Source organism: Myotis brandtii, unplaced genomic scaffold (genome assembly GCF_000412655.1).
Source record: "Myotis brandtii unplaced genomic scaffold, ASM41265v1 scaffold179, whole genome shotgun sequence".
Lineage (NCBI taxonomy): Eukaryota > Metazoa > Chordata > Mammalia > Chiroptera > Vespertilionidae > Myotis > Myotis brandtii.
Window position 1 is genome coordinate 3,753,464 of NW_005356635.1, and position 16,065 is coordinate 3,769,528.

The 16,065-nt window shown below is 40.9% G+C and overlaps 1 protein-coding gene across 3 annotated transcripts in view; it reads right to left on the reverse strand.

Moving 5' to 3' along the window:
- The window catches only part of MED12L (mediator complex subunit 12-like), a 397,491-nt gene that overhangs the window by 373,315 nt on the left and 8,111 nt on the right, over nucleotides 1–16,065 (reverse strand). For all 3 annotated transcript variants that reach the window (XM_005863465.2, XM_014537429.1, XM_014537427.1), the window contains exon 2: nucleotides 15,454–15,627. The gene's annotated coding sequence lies outside the window, so the exon portion shown is untranslated. The remainder of the gene's footprint in view (nucleotides 1–15,453; nucleotides 15,628–16,065) is intronic.

Here is a 16,065-nt window from a genome sequence, read left to right on the forward strand (position 1 = left end):
GAAGGGCAGAGGGTGGGGTGGGAACCGAGTGGAGGGAAGCTATGGGCGGAAAAAAGAGGAACAACTGTAATAATCTGAACAATAAAGATTTAATAAAAAATTTTTTTAAAAAAGAAGAAAAAAAAGGCAAAGACGAAATTGTATTTGCAGAGCAGATTTCAAAAAATGAGAGTAGAGAATGGCTAGGAACAGAGGCAGGGTGTTCCCCATCAGAAGAGGAAGAATAATCCTGTTATCTGTATTTTACAGATTAGCAGGTGAAGTTCTAGAGCAGGGGTGGGCAAACTTTTTGACTCGAGGGCCACAATGGGTTCTTAAACTGGACCGGAGGGCCGGAACTAAAGCATGGATGGAGTGTTTGTGTGAACTAATATAAATTCAAAGTAAACATCATTACATAAAAGGGTACAGTCTTTTTTTTTTTTTAGTTTTATTCATTTCAAACGGGCCGGATCCGGCCCGCGGGCGGTAGTTTGCCCATGGCTGTTCTAGAGGTAAAGTAACTGGTACAAGCCAGGATCAAACTGAGATTCCTCTGACTGTCCAACTTAGATTCATTATTGTCAGTGTGCTACAGGTATAAATAATAATTTACATAACATGTAAAAGTGAGCCTCAGTAGACAGGTCTGGTATAAGAGAAGCAAAACTCCCAACAGCTAACTCTGGAATAGAACATGCTTCCACTCAAGTGGGAAGAAACAATTCTCAGTGCAGGGTCTGTAGGTAAAGTTGCTGTGTTTCCCCCTGGGATTGATGCTTGTCCAGGTATATATAGTACTGTGTTTTGTTAAAAGGTTGTCTACAGGAAGTCTTGCTTACTTTCAGTTTTTCTTATATCCCCATTACACTTAAATGTATTTATCTTGTGTCTACTTGTGAATCAAAAAAGAAAATCCCTCCCTTTCTTTTAGCTGTAAACAAAAGGAAAAATAAGAATGAGTTGAGAAGGTGGGTTAGGATAGAGAAAAAGAAATGGAGGCCCTCGCCAGTTTGGCTCAGTGGATAGAGCGTCGGCCTGCAGACTGAAGGGTCCCGGGTTCGATTCCGGTCAAGGGCATGTACCTTGGTTGCAGGCACATCCCCAGTTGGGGGGTGTGCAGGAGGCAGCTGATCAATGTTTCTAACTCTCTATCCCTCTCCCTTCCTCTCTGTAAAAAATCAATAAAATATATTTTTTTAAAAATGAAGGATTAATTTGGGGCATTCCAACCAACTGCAGTTTTTAATATAATCTTTAGGTGACTTATAGAACTGTAAAGAATACATACATTAAGACTCCCTAAAGCAGCACTGACAATAGAATTATATTGCTAGCCAAATATGTACTTTTACATTTTCTAGTCACCACATTAAAAATATAAAAAATAGGTGAAATTAATTTTAATAATACATTTGTTTAACCCAATCTAGCCAAAATATTGTCATTTAAACATGTGATCAATTTTGCAATATATTATTTTACCTTTTTTTGTATACTAAGTCTTAGAAATTTACGGTGAATTTTACACTTAATAGCACATCTCATTTCAGACCAGCACAATTTACATGTTTAAAAGTCGCATGTAGCTACTGGCTACCATATTGGACAGCCCATCTCTAAAGGGATGTTTGTTTTAGTCCTAGTGAACCTGTAATATATGTGGTCTTAGTAAGATCACTGAGGAAGCAGGTGAGTTTCCAAATTAAAACAACAAAAAGTAATGAGGCTTGGCAGGTGGCTCAGTTAGAGCATTGTCCCGAACACCAAAAGGTTGGAGGTTTGATTCCCAGTCAGAGCACATACCTAGGTTGCAGGTTTGATTCCTGAGTGGGGTGCGTGAGGAGGCAACAGATCTGATCAATGTTTCTCTCTCTTTCTCTCCCTCTCCCTTTCTCCCTTTCTAAAAATCAATAAAAACATGTATTTTTAAAAAGTAATGATCTTCCATACAGCAGGTTCCCTTTTCATTTTGTACATGGTTTCCTTTGCTGTGCAGAAGTTTTTTAAGTTTGATGTAGTCCCATTTATCTTCTTCTTTGTTTCCCTTGCCCAAGGAGGTATATCAGCAAAAATATTGCTACCAGAGATGTTTGAGATTGTGCTGCCTATATTTTCTTCTAGATTTTTAATGGTTTCATGACTTACATTTAAGTCTTTTGTCCATTTTGAGTTTATTCTTGTGTATGGTGTAAGTTGGTGGTCTAGTTTCATTTTTTTGCATGTACCTGTTCAATTTTCCCAACATCATTTATTGAAGAGACTGTCTTTACTCCATTGTATGCTCTTGCCTCCTTTATCAAATATTAATTGACCATAGAGGCATAGGTTGATTCCTGGGTTCTGTATTCTCTTCCATTGATCTATATGCCAGTTCTTATGCCAGTACCAGGTTGTTTTGATTACAATGGCTTTGTACTATAGTTTGATATCCAGCACCGTGATCCCTCCAACTCTTTTCCTCTTTCCCAAGATTACTAAGGCTATTTGGTTGTTGTTGTTTTTTTAAGTCCATATAAAGTTTTGGAATATTTTTTCTAGATCTGTAAAATATGTCATTGGTATTTTAATAGGGATTGGGTTGGATCTATAGATTGTTTTGGCACCAATGATACATCTGATAAAGGGTTAATTTCCAAAATAATAAGAACTTATACAACTAAATACCAGGAAGTCAAACAATCCAATTAAAAAATGGCCAAAGGACCTGAACAGACACTTCTCCAAACAGGACATGCAGATGGCCAGTAGACATATGAAAAAATGCTCAACATCACTAATCACCAAAGAGATGCAAATTAAAACCACAATGAGGTATCACTTTACACCTGCCAGAATGGCCATCATCAATAACTAAGCAAATGACAAGTGCTGACCAGGATGTGGAGAAAAAGAAATCCTAGTCCACTGTTGGTAGGAATGCAGATTGGTGCAGCTACTGTGAAAAACAGTATGGAGTATCCTCAAAAAATTAAAAATGGAACTGCCTTTTAACCCAGCAATCCCACTTCTGGGAATATATCCTAGTAAATCTGAAACACCAATCAGAAAGAATATATGCACCCCTATGTACATAGCAGAGTTATTTACAATAGCTAAGATCTGGAAATAGCCCACATGCCCATCAGTAGGTGAGTGGATAAAAAAGCTGAGGTACATTTACATCATGGAATACTACACAGTTGTAAAAAGGGAGGAATTCTTAACTTTTGTGACAGCATGGATGGACCTGGAAATTATTATGTTAAGTGAAATAAGCCAGTCAGAGAAAGGCAAATACCATATGACTTCACTCATATGTGGAATATAATGAGCAATATAAACTGAGGAACAAAATAGAACCAGTCATGGATGCATGTGTGGGGAGCCGATATAGGGTTAAGCCTCGGACTGACCTGTTGGCAAAGTCACAAACAAGTCCCAGCTTAGAGGGCACAGTCCTCTTAGCATAATTAGGCTTGACCTTATAACACTCCCTAGATCTTATCTGGGAAGCTAATGGGCTGAGGGAAGTGCAGGAAGTATAACTATGGTCAAAACAAGTGAAACTCACAAGAACAGTGTAACTATGGTAACCACTACCTTGTTTACCTCTGACTATAAAATGGTTGGTGCGGCCTGAGCACCGGTGGAAGTCCTTCCTCTTGAGTTGGACGTACCCGCCTGGCCCCCCAATATTCCCAAATTATCTTTTGTCTTTTCTCTTTCATTTGTGTGGGGCTCCTCTTCCAGATCCTGAACCCTGAACCACGTGGGACGTGGAGGGAAACATTTACAACATGCATGGAATAGATTGACAGATTTCAGAGGGGAGGAGGGAGGGCAGGCAGACAGGATAAAGAAGGTGAAAAGAATAGTCAATGAATGTATATGTATACCCCATGGACACAGACAACAATGTGGTTAGGGCCAGAGGGAGGGTGGGATCTGGGTGGAGGGGGTAAAGTAGGTGGGGAAATGGGGGACATCAAAAGAAAAAGATTTAAAAAGTAATGAAAGAGTGATAAAGAAGTTCAAAAAGAAAAGTAAAGATGACTGGGAAGACAGTGGACACCCAACAAACAATTAATTCCTAGATAGATGAAAGTGCCAAGGAGTTAAGAACATGGAAAGAGAAGTTTGGGGATTAAAAAATCTAAGGGTGTGATAAGAGAATCTTGAATTACCAAACTGAACCAATGACAAGGCTGAAGATTTAACCTCATTCACTAGCAGAATGGTGCCTGCCACATTTACAAAAAGAAGGCCTACTTGCTGGTCACATATTTAGCTTTTCAGCACCAGAATCTTATTTTGTTAGCTTACTCAGCGCTGTTCAAAGCTCTACAAGGCAGACACAGTAGAAAACCAGAATGCTAATTTATTGATACACAGGAATAGCCTATTCCAGGGATTGAAATCAGTACATCCCCTTATTCAGATCAGCCCCTTGCTAATTTTAAAACTTGTTGCAAAGTCAAATTAGTAAGCGGAAGTTTTTTTGGTGAGCATAAAATTAAAGCAAAGGGAATTGGATCATCTCCAAGGATTGTGTACTCAGACTGCCCCGCAGTAGAAGCCACCTCCCATGTGACAGGAATAGGACAGATGCCACACCTCTGCTCATTGGTCCCTTTGGTGGATACACAGACTGGTCATTACTGTCCAAAGTCTTTATTAGTTACTTCATACCAGAGGTTCCAGGTGGCCCACAAATGTGGGTCCACATTTTCAGTGACATCAATCTGTTGGAGCTGAGGCAGACCCACCCCTTTGAGTGTGGCAGCTCCCCTCAGAGGCTGGTTTTCCTGGCGGGCTCCAACAACTCATAGGAGTGAGAACCCTATCTATGGAGACCTCTGCTAACAATGGCCTCAGATATTGGGGTGAGGGGTGAAGGGAATTGATTAATTTGTTTTCAGTTACATAATTAGTAGGTTTTATATTTATTAATTATAAAATAGTTCAGTTCTCAGAATATTGTTTCTTTTCACACAGACAGGAAAGCATGAAAAATAAATTGGATGGCAGAAATTGGATATTATAGAAAATATCTTGATAGATTGAAATGATAAACTGAGTGTAACAGGATCAACTTTTACTGGTATATAAGGATGTATTTCCCTTGTCTACTGGACATATAAAAGACAGGTTGTTATCTACTGTTTGCTAAATCTAAAATTTAAATTATAAGAATTAAAAATAAATGCTGCCAACTCTGGTCTCAGTAGCATTTCGGGAATAGCAGGGCACAAATCAATTACATGAGTCCTGTTTATATTAGCATTTTTATTAGTATTGTTAAACCATTGCCCAACATTCTCATCACAGGGCTTTTCCAAAGCTGTTAACAAAAAGTAAAGTTTACCAATTTGACTTCATCTCTCTTCATTTATTTTGCTCACCCTCTGGCAGAGATGCTGTCAATCAGGCAAAATAGTCAGCAAGAGGATGGAAGAAAAGAGAATCAGAATTCCTGCTAAGTCTTTGAACATGAAAACCAGCCTTTGACTAACCAGAATTGATAACAAATGATCTGATAAAGGCCATGGCTCAGGCCTCTCCTTCTGCCTCCCCCACTGTCATTAAACTTAATCCTCAGCTCTTCTCTGCTCTGCTCTCAGCCCTGCCCAGCCAGTCTCTACTCCCACCTCTCACTCCAGTCCACGTTGCTCACAGCCTCTCCAGCCTCCATTTACTGCTGCTCAAAGGGGATTCCTCTGTCTCCTCAAACTCATGTCTTCCTTAAACTTAAGACTTGTCACTGCACCCCCCGCTGGCCCCGTTTCCTGTAAGCAGGACAGGACCAGGTGGCTGGGAGTCCAGGGGTTAGGAGAGAAGGGAGAACACCTCTTGGCTACATTTGTGATACGTGGGGCTGCAGAGTGAATATAAAAATATGACTCAGAGAGTGTTGCAAATCAGATGGAGCAGGGTGTCAAATCAGCAAGGGAGGCTGGAGGAGATGGGCGCTGTCAATCCAGGTGAACAGGAAGAAATTATGGTAAATGTGGGACACGAGGAAATCTGGGTACTCTTAGTACATAGGCAGACCAGTGCAAATAGAGGCAGACATCTCCCCACTTTCCAATGTAGAATCATTTTAGATCTTTATCCACACTTAAGGCCTATTGGATCTTTCTGGCCCAAATCTCAGATTCATCCAGTCCTCAATAATCTCTCAGCCAGAGCTTTAGTCCAAGCCTGCAAATTCTCTTGCTTTGGATTATCTTTATACCCCAATTTGTCCCTGCCCCAGTTACTTGTCTTTTTGAAATCTAATGCACAAGGTAATCAGATAAGTTTTTCAAAAAATCTTATTTCTTACTGAAAACTCTGCTAAATCCCTGCTACTTTAAAAAAATTTTTAAATTTATTTTTAGAGGGAGAGGAAGGGAGAGGGAGAGAGAAACCTTGCTAAATCCCTGCTACTTTAAAAAAAATTTTAAATTTATTTTTAGAGAGGGAGAGGAAGGGAGAGGGAGAGAGAAACCTCCATGTGATTGAGGAGCATTGATTGGCTGCCTCCTGCTTGCTTCCTACCAGGGATTGAGCCCACAACCTGGGCATGTGCCCTGACCAGGAATTGAACCAGCAACCTTTCACTGCATGGGATGATGCCCAACCAATTGGGCCACACTGGCCAGGGATATTGCTGCTACTTTAAATATAAAGTTTAAACTCCTCAATCTGAAAATCAAGGTCTTCTCATAATGTGCTGAAGGGATGAGGCTGATGTGGGCTCAGTGTGGGGAGTTAATTAAGCCACCATCCAGGAATGCTTTGACCTCTTCTTTAAAGTCCCTTCCTGAGTATTTGGAGCACTGTGGGGGCATACACTACATTTGGCACTACTTAAACCATTCTGACCAAATCCACTGCCTCTTCCCCCACCCCCACCCCAACTTCCTCTTGTACGTAAATAAGATTGTAGGTGCCTCAGAGGCCGAGCCTTGGCCAGTTGTTGCTTACTCTGGTGTAACACAGTAGGTGGAGAGGAGCAGGAGTAAGAAGCATTCCCATATGTGTACCACAGTGAGACCATCATAGTCCTGGCAGAGCCTTCATTTCCCATTTTCACAAGGATCTGAGGACAGGGTTGATGGGCAAAGCCAGTATGCTCCATCACCAGCAGACTGTGGCATTTACAGGCAAAGAAGGAAATAGTCATATGTGCCACAGTGCTCTCTCCTAATGATGAAAAGAAGGGAATGGATGATCCCTTCCCCAAACCATGCCTAGCCAGGTCCAGTGAGCAAGAACGTATGGCCTGATAGCCTGTGATTCTTTGACTTTTATTGGATACAGAGGTCAGTTAAGTAGGCTTGCTGCTGAAATCAGTAGTCTGGGGCAGTTCATCCCTTAAATCTGAAGTGAGACCTTCCTGGCTCTGGATCTGGAGTCCAGCTCAGTCCAGGATTCTGAGCAAGCAGGTGAAATCTAATCACATGCTGGCCCACTGATTCTCACCAGGCCAAGCAAGAAGACTTGCATCTATTTGGGGAGAGTTGCGGTCATAAAATTCCATTTGCTTAATACATGTTTATTGAACATCTACTATGTACCAGGTACTTTGAATGCTGGGGTTACAACAGTGCTATGACTCTCAGTTGATGGCACTTACAGAACATAAAAGAGACAATCATACAAACTAGTATAAAATTGCAACTGTGACAAGAGCTTCAAGAAGAAGGGTATGAGTCTCTGAGGTTCTAGAAAGGGGATTTCTCATGGAAGCAATGCTTTAGCTGAGATCTAAAAAATAAATAAAAATTAAGTAGGCAAAAAGGAAGGAAGAAGGTTCTAAGCAGGAACAGCCTATGCAAAGACCCTGTGGCTAGTAGGACTGAAAGAAAGCCAGCATACCTGGAGAGAAGAGTGAAATGAGCCAGATGTGAGGTAAGGCTGGGAGGTAGAAAGGGACCAGACTATGTAGAACAGTATAGGTTATTGAGGAGTTTTGTCTTTATCCAATAGGAAATGGGAAACAATGTAATGGTTTAAAGAGAAGAGTGTTGCAATCAGATTTTTTTATTATTATTTTTTGTTGTTGTTGCAATCAGATTTATATGGTACAGATCACGTTGTCTGCAACATGGAGGGAAGTGGTCAGGCCAGAGGAGGGAGGACCAGATAGTAGGTAATTGCAAGCCCAAGCAGGAAATGATGCTTGCTTCTATTAGACTGATGGTAGTAGTGGTGGCGGAGATAAATGAGCAGCTTTGAGTCATATTTGATAAATAAACTGACAGAATTCAGTTTTGATCAGATATGGGGGGAGGGGTAGATTGACGAGTTAGTCCAGAATGACTCCTAGGTTTCTGGGTTGCAGAACAGAAACTATGGCAGTGTCAGTCACTAAGAAAGAGCAATCGGGGGGAGCCATTTTTCTGGGGTGGGGGCTAGTAGGGTGGGTAGAGCAAGAGTTTAATTTTGGACACAATGATGAATGTGAGGTTATGGGTAGTAGTCAGCCTCTAAAATGACTCCCAAGGGTTCCTGACTCTTGGTACTCACATCCTTATATAATCCCTTACCTTTGTGTGACTTTGTGAGTGTTTTGCTACTAATGAATAAAATAAAGCAAAAGTAATGGGATGTTGTTGGGGAGCACAAGAGATTTGGTTGGAAAGTTGTAAGGAGGACATTCTGATAAAAGGGAAGTGTGTGGAAGGCCGCCTGCTCTGTTTATTGGAATTCCGACTTAGGGGAGACTTAGGGGAGTGTGGAAGGTGGCGCCCCTAATTATTCCTTGACCTTTCCAAACTAGTGCAGACCCCCGAGTGTTTACTGGAATCCTTATGCTTAATCCCTGGATGCCATTGTCTAGAAGACAATGTAAACACATGTGTCCTCCCAAGATTACTCACCCTACTGATTGTATCTAAAGGTAAAAATTCCAATATAGGCCTAGCGAGGCAGGCAATAGAGGCTGCTCTGGCTACTAAAGCCTGTGGTGGGCCTAGCTGATTTGGCTCAGTGGATAGAGTGTCGACCTGCGGACTGGAGGGTCCCGGGTTCGATTCTAGTCAAGGGCACATGCTTGGGTTGTGGGCTCCATCCCCAGTGGGAGGTGTGCAGGAGGCAGCCAATCAATGATTTTCTCTCATGATTGATGTTTCTATCTCTATCTCCCTCTCCCTTGCTCTCTGAAATCAATAAAAATATATATTTAAAAACAATAATAATAAGTTAATAACTAAGGAAAGAAAGAAAGGAAGGAAGGAAGAAAGAAAGAGTACAGGAATTATTATTTTTTTTTTAAAAGCCAGGGTCCCTTAACCCTCTCTTGCACAGTCAAACTGTGTCTGAGTAATCTGTTCATCCATCGTTCAGGGGCTGCTGGTCAGCCCTGCAAGGTGGTGTTCCAGGTGAGGAGGACCAAGGAACGCAACAAAACGCTGCAGAACCCTCGAAAAGGAAAAGGAAGGAAACAAAAGTAACTGCACAGTAAGTCATTGGAGCCGGCTTGGGGTTTCCAAGTTCAAGGGAATTGTTTTTCAGCTAAGGTTTTACAGTAGGACAGCAACTGTCCACCAAGTAACATCTCTCTGTTACTTAAAAAGTTATTATACGCAAATGGTGCTATCATTTATAATCCTTGGTTCCCTGATGATGGAACATTAGATGTTGATCTCTGGGAACAAGTAGGCAGGATTTAAAGAGAAATCAGGCTCGGGGGAAAACAAGTGCCTTTGTCATCTTTAACTATGCGGGCTCTTGTTCAACCTGCACTATGTCCACTTCATATTGAGGCTCAAAAGCCTACAGAACGCCAGGAGGATTTACCACCGCTCCCTCCTCCTGAAGTAAAGCCTGTAATACCTAAGGCCCCTGATCCTCCACCTCTAGTGTGGGATGGCTCATCAACTAGAGAAAATGGGGCTAACAGTCCGTTTACAAAAGGACTCCTTAATGCTTTGTCTGAAAATTACCATGTGACGCCTTGGAACTGGCAGATTTTGGCTGAAACCACTCTGGACTCTGGTCAATATTTGCTATGGAGAGCAGAATACGATGAGATCTGTGAACAACAGGCTGCTTGTGGGTGTTCACTGGCGACCCCACCTGGGAGCCCTACGGGCCGAATCTGGCTGTAAGCCACAGCCAATGTAAAACACCTGAAAGATCCATGAAAAGAACTGATTTATTAAGTCTTGTCTGTATGTTATGCACACCTGTAAATATCATGTATGAGTGTCTGTTGATTGTTGTTTTATGTGACTTTGTTGTTTGGTTTAATTTGTTTCTGTCTGTAATCTATGTTATGTAAGATTTCATGTTGTTAGTCTACTCAGAAAGAAAAAATATGGAAAATAATCATTTAAACCCCCCAAGTCTTTTTCCTAGGATGATTAGACCTGTAGAAGTTCCCTCCAGCAGGCTTCAGAAATAGCAGTGTGCTGAAGGCCAGTGAGTTATCCCTGTTACAAAATTTACCAAGAAAATGCCTTGAGTAATAATAATTGGCTTTAAAATCTCAAAGTTGTTAAGGCAAAATAAATATAACTAAAATGAAGGGTATATGATAAAGCTTTTTCAGTGGTAATTATATATGCCTAAACATAGTTTTCCAAAGTGTTTCGTAACTTAAAACTTTGGAGTTTGCTGGATTAAATAGTAAAAATTATTAAATATCTAGGTATTTTGAAATAACAGGATACTGAAATATTAATTAATCTGAGTTTGCCTCGTATGAAAAACTAGAGAATGGATTTGAATCTATTAATGAATGTCTAGTATTTTACTTGAAATAGCTCTTAAAATGTGAATGTATTGCTAATCTGAGGAGTGTTACTTACATGCCACCTAAAAATTAAGGTTTCTAAGGAAGGGTTAAGAATTCTAACTAATTAGAAAGAAATTATGGTTTTGATGTCATGGAAAGCATGAAGCATAGAGATGCATTTTGAAGGAAAAAGAATGTGGATTCTAGAGCTGGTTATTTCTGAAAGTTGTAAGGTTTCTGAAGAAATATTAGTGAAAGTTGTGGAATTTTGTGAAGAGAAATGTTGAAAGGAAATGGTATAAATGACACAGGCCAGTAAGCCAGGACAAGTAGAAAAGGGAAACTGAGATGGTTAATTTGGAGCCATCTAGTAAATCCTATCTTCCCTAAACCAAGGACACTTAAGAGTAAATGATTTGCATTTTGCCTCCCTAACTATAAGGTCTAAACCAGTGGTTCTCAACCTGTGGGTTGCGACCCCTTTGGCGGTCGAACGACCCTTTCACAGGGGTTGCCTAAGACCATCCTGCATATCAGATATTTACATTACGATTCATAACAGTAGCAACATTACAGTTATGAAGTAGCAATGAAAATAATTTTATGGTTGGGTCACAACATGAGGAACTGTATTTAAAGGGCCAGAAGGTTGAGAACCACTGGTCTAAACATATGGTAAATAGCTTATATCAATGTACTCAGGGAGACTGACCACACCCAAGTAGAGAATAAACCTTATTTTGGTTAGTCCTTTCCTAATCCTATAAACTATTAAAATGGTTATATTTCATATTAATCAGGTATTTTTTACAAAAAGGCCATCTTTTAATGGTGGGAACTGAAGTTTTCTAGCCTATGTTTGTATCTATCTTTTGGCAAAATAAATTTGACAATCTTTCCAGGGTTTAAATTTTAAGAAACTTTTTCTTCACCTAGAATTGGCTTTAGATCATTCCAATAGACTCTGAAATGCCTCAAGTATTTGTTTTCTCTCTCATGAAGGAAAATTTTCTGCTTAAGGTACATGGGAAGCTCTGTCAAATAATAACTATATTATGCTTTCATTTATAGCTCTAATTGTTATTCTGGAATATTGTGTTTTGCAGAAAGGACAAGATTCCATGTCATTTGCAAGTATTGCTAATTCTTAAACTTTTTGTTTTTCAGATATAAGGAAGCATTTTTAACACAAATTTAGTAAATTATATATTTCTCTCCCTACCTGTCTCTCCAGAATTTGGCAATTCTTAATAAGTGGCAATACATTTCTTTGCATTTATTCAATAAGACCTGTTTCCAATTGTAGCTACCCTTAATTTTTAAAATCAGAATGATCATTTGTAATCCTCAGTAACCCCATCTCAGAAACCACAAGTCTTGTGCAAGATGTGGACACTAATAACTGGATGGGACCCAATGAATTAACTTGCGGGGAGGGATATGCCTATGCCTCTACCCCCACTAGGGCCGCTGTAGATTCCATCTTGTCAGATTGAACCTTATCATGGCATGGTACAGGACCAATCCTCTTCCAGAAATGAAGAACTTGGGCCTGGGGACTCCGCAGCACCTAACGTTGTGCCTTCCCCAGACCCAGACGGCCCCCGGAATAACCTGGGGAATGATGAAGAAGCTGACAGCAGAGGCTGAGCAATTATTGGAGCGTACTCACACTCTACGCATTCTAGATAACTAACCATTGCTCTTTTTGTTTTTCTTATAGTCTGTAAAATCAGAACTCCAGCAGTAAATGCGCTTTGCGGACCGGACATTCCAAAGCAGAAAGTTCACCACCTCCCTCTGTCTTCTACTTTCAGCAAAATGAAAAAGGGGGAGATGTTGGGGAGCACAAGAGACTTGGTTGAAAGTTGTAAGGAGGACATTCTGATAAAAGGGAAGTGCGTGGAAGGCCGCCTGACCTGTTTACCGGAATTCTGACTTAGGGGAGTGTCAAAGGCAGCGCCCCTAATTATTCCTTGACCTTTCCAAACAAGTCTGTGCATGTGTAGACCCCTGGGTTTTTACTGGAATCCTTATGCTTAATCCTGAATGGCCTTGCCTAGAGGACAATGTAAACCTCCCAAGATTATTCACCCTACTGATTGTATCTAAAAATAAAAATTCTAATAAAGGCCTAACAAGGCAGGCAATAGAGGCTGCTCTGGCCACTAGAGCAAGGGGCTCCTTAGCCCTCTCTTGCACAGTCAAACTATCTGAGTAATCTGTTCATCCGTCTTTCAGGGGCTGCTTGTCAGCCCTGGCAGGGTGTTACTTCTCAGATTAGATTACACATAAAATTTGACTTCCATCTTCCTCTCCCCGACCCCCGAGCCCTCTGAATCCTCCCTCACTCTGGAGAAGCAAGCCTTCATGCTACAAGTGGCCTTGTTCAGAGGCCCTGTGGTTAGACACTGATATCTCTGAGCAGCAGCCTGTGCAGACCTGAAGCCCACCAACAGCCACCTGAGTGGGTTTAGAAGTGGGTTCATCCCTACTGGAGTCCTGAGATGACCACACCCATGGCCAACACCGTGTTTGCAGCCTCCTAAGAGACTCCTGGCCAGAGGGTCTCGCTATGCCACACCTGGACTCTAGACCTACAGAAACTGTGAGGTAATAAATGTTTGTGGTTTTAAGTGCTAAGTTTTGCTTTGTTACACAGCAATAGATAATTAATACATTGGACTTTTATAAAGTCAAGTATCTTATAAAAGAACATATGTTAAGTTGAAAGAAAATTAGATGTTATAGGTTTAGAGCTCAGAGAAGTCTAGACTAAAGGTACAGACTTGACATTCATGGGCACTTAGAAAGAATGTAGTGAAGAAGGAAAGATTATTGAACAAGTCTTGAGGATATCCATAATTTACTGGCCAAGTAGAGATGAATGAGTTTGCAAAGGAGATATAAAAGGAACAGCTGGAGAGGTAGAAAGAAAGCCAGGAGAAAAAAAGTAGGGAATGGTCACATAGGAGAAATACTGGAATACTGGGGTCAGTATGAGAATAATCCACAATTCCAGCAAAAGCTGATGGTAAGACGGAAAGGCACAATGGTGTGGATTGAGGTTGGGATATACAGAAATCAAGACAGAAAATATAGACAGCGCTCTCCGGACTTTGACCTGTGTAGGTGGGAAGAGAGATTAGGTAATAACTGGAAGTTGATTATTATTGTTATTTTTTTTTAATGAGAGAAATGTGAAATGTATAAATACAACTGGAAAGGTTCAGGTGAGAAAAAGATGAATATACAACTAGGAAAACAGAAATGGTAAACAAGTGTGAGGTTCCTGGAAGGCAGAAGGAGATTCTAAGTAAATGGGAGGTGGGGCAGCTCCGTTACTAGAACTGGAGGGAAGGACCCACAGAACAGGTGCAGAAATACACAGAGGGTTAACAGTGTTCCTATGTGAGAGCTGCTTTTTTTCTCTAACAATCTAAGAAGAGACCTTAGAGGCTGTGGAAAGGAGAAAGATTTCCACAGACACTGTGGAAAATAGGAAAATGAGAAACAGAACTGTAGTGCTTTGTATAGTGTGAGGACCTGTTTGAATTTAATGGCCTTGAACTTATACAGGAATTAGTCTGCCTCATTAGGTAATGATCAGGTGCTTGGATGTAGGCACAGTGAAATAGATAGTTGGGTTCATCCAAATAAAGAGCTTAGACAAATGGAGGCAACAGAAGGACAAGAGAGTCTCAGAGAATAAAGATGGGAGTAGAGAAATGTAGGGACAGAAGAGAGTATAGAAATACTGCTCATGAAATCCATGCTGAATAGAAAGGGAAAGGTTGATAAATAAGGACATAGCAGAGGACAGGCAGGGACAATGATCCTTCCCCTGTTAGAAGGGGAGGTCACAGGCAAGCAGAGGAGTACTTGAATTAGTAACTCAGGAGGAGTACCATTATAGGTAGTGACAATATCCAGGGAATATAAATGGAAGTGAATGGCTGAAATGGAGAGAAAAATCTCTGAACATGAAAAAAAGGTGAGCACACAAGTGGCCATGATGTTAGACAGGCAACCTGCCTGGAGTCATCCAGATTGATCAAAGCTTGGGTATAGTGGGCAAGCAACTGGCTTACCCTTTGGAGCAGTGAGCTTTTTGCCATTGTCAATGTACACAATAAAAGAGATGACTCCCCAGTAGATGACAGCAGCAACAGGGGATAGAGCAGAATATCTAAATGGCCTGAGTGCAAAGAAGTAGGATCTTAAGATCAACCAAAGGACGTGTATGCATGCATATAAGCCTAACCAATGGACACAGACACCAGGGGGGTGAGGGCATGAGTGGGGGGGGGGTAGGAGGGCAATGTGGGGATAAGGATACATATGTAATACCTTAATCAATAAGGAAAAAAAAGAAGTAGGATCTTAGACAAAACAGTGGAAATATAATGTGGGGGAGTAAGGGAGACACCGTGTAAGACAGTGTTGTTCTCTGCCTGATATTTTTACTCTTTTCTTTTAAAAAAATATATTTTATTGATTTTTTACAGAGAGGAAGGGAGAGGGATAGAGAGTTAGAAACATCGGTGAGAGAGAAATATCGATCAGCTGCCTCTTGCACAACCCTGACTGGGGATGTGCCCACAACCAAGGTACATGCCCTTGACTGGAATCGAACCTGGGACCCCTCAGTCCGCAGGCCGACGCTCTATCCACTGAGCAAAACCGGTTAGGGCTACTCTTTTCTTTCTTACTAACAAAATTCTGATTTTTTTCTAGTCTGCAATATGCCAGCTAAGTATACTTACCTTCTGAGATCTCCTTTTATTAGGGAGTGGCCATGTGGCATACATCTAGCCAATGAAACATCAGCTTAATTTACCAGGGAATTTGAGAATGTTTTTGCTTTTCTGATGCACACATTACCCTTTCTTGCCTGGAATCCAGACATGATGGCTGGGCTGCAATGGCCATATTGTGACCTAGAGGTTATAAACATGAGGAAAAGGCAAAGATAATCACAGAGATGTGAGTCTTCATTTTGACTGGCCACCAAACCAGTACCAGCAGCCATCTATACCCAGATTTCTGATTATATGAAATGAATCCTACTTATTTTCTATTATTTATAATTAATTGTATTCCCCATAGAAATATCAATTCACCTTGTTGTTCTGAAATACAAGGGATATGAGAAAGTAGTTACCACATGAGAGAGTTGCAGGAGTAGTGTCCTCAGGGAAGAGGACACCTTCAGCAAGACAGGAGATAGGAGGGAAGGGAGTGCTATAGAAGGAACTACACAGGTAGGACAATTTGCTAGTTATGGCAAAAGGATTCCAGGGCCAGAGTGGAAATGAATATGGAGGAGAGGAGGGTGGAAGGCTGAGGCAGAAGGATGCAAAGAGCTTCATGAGAAT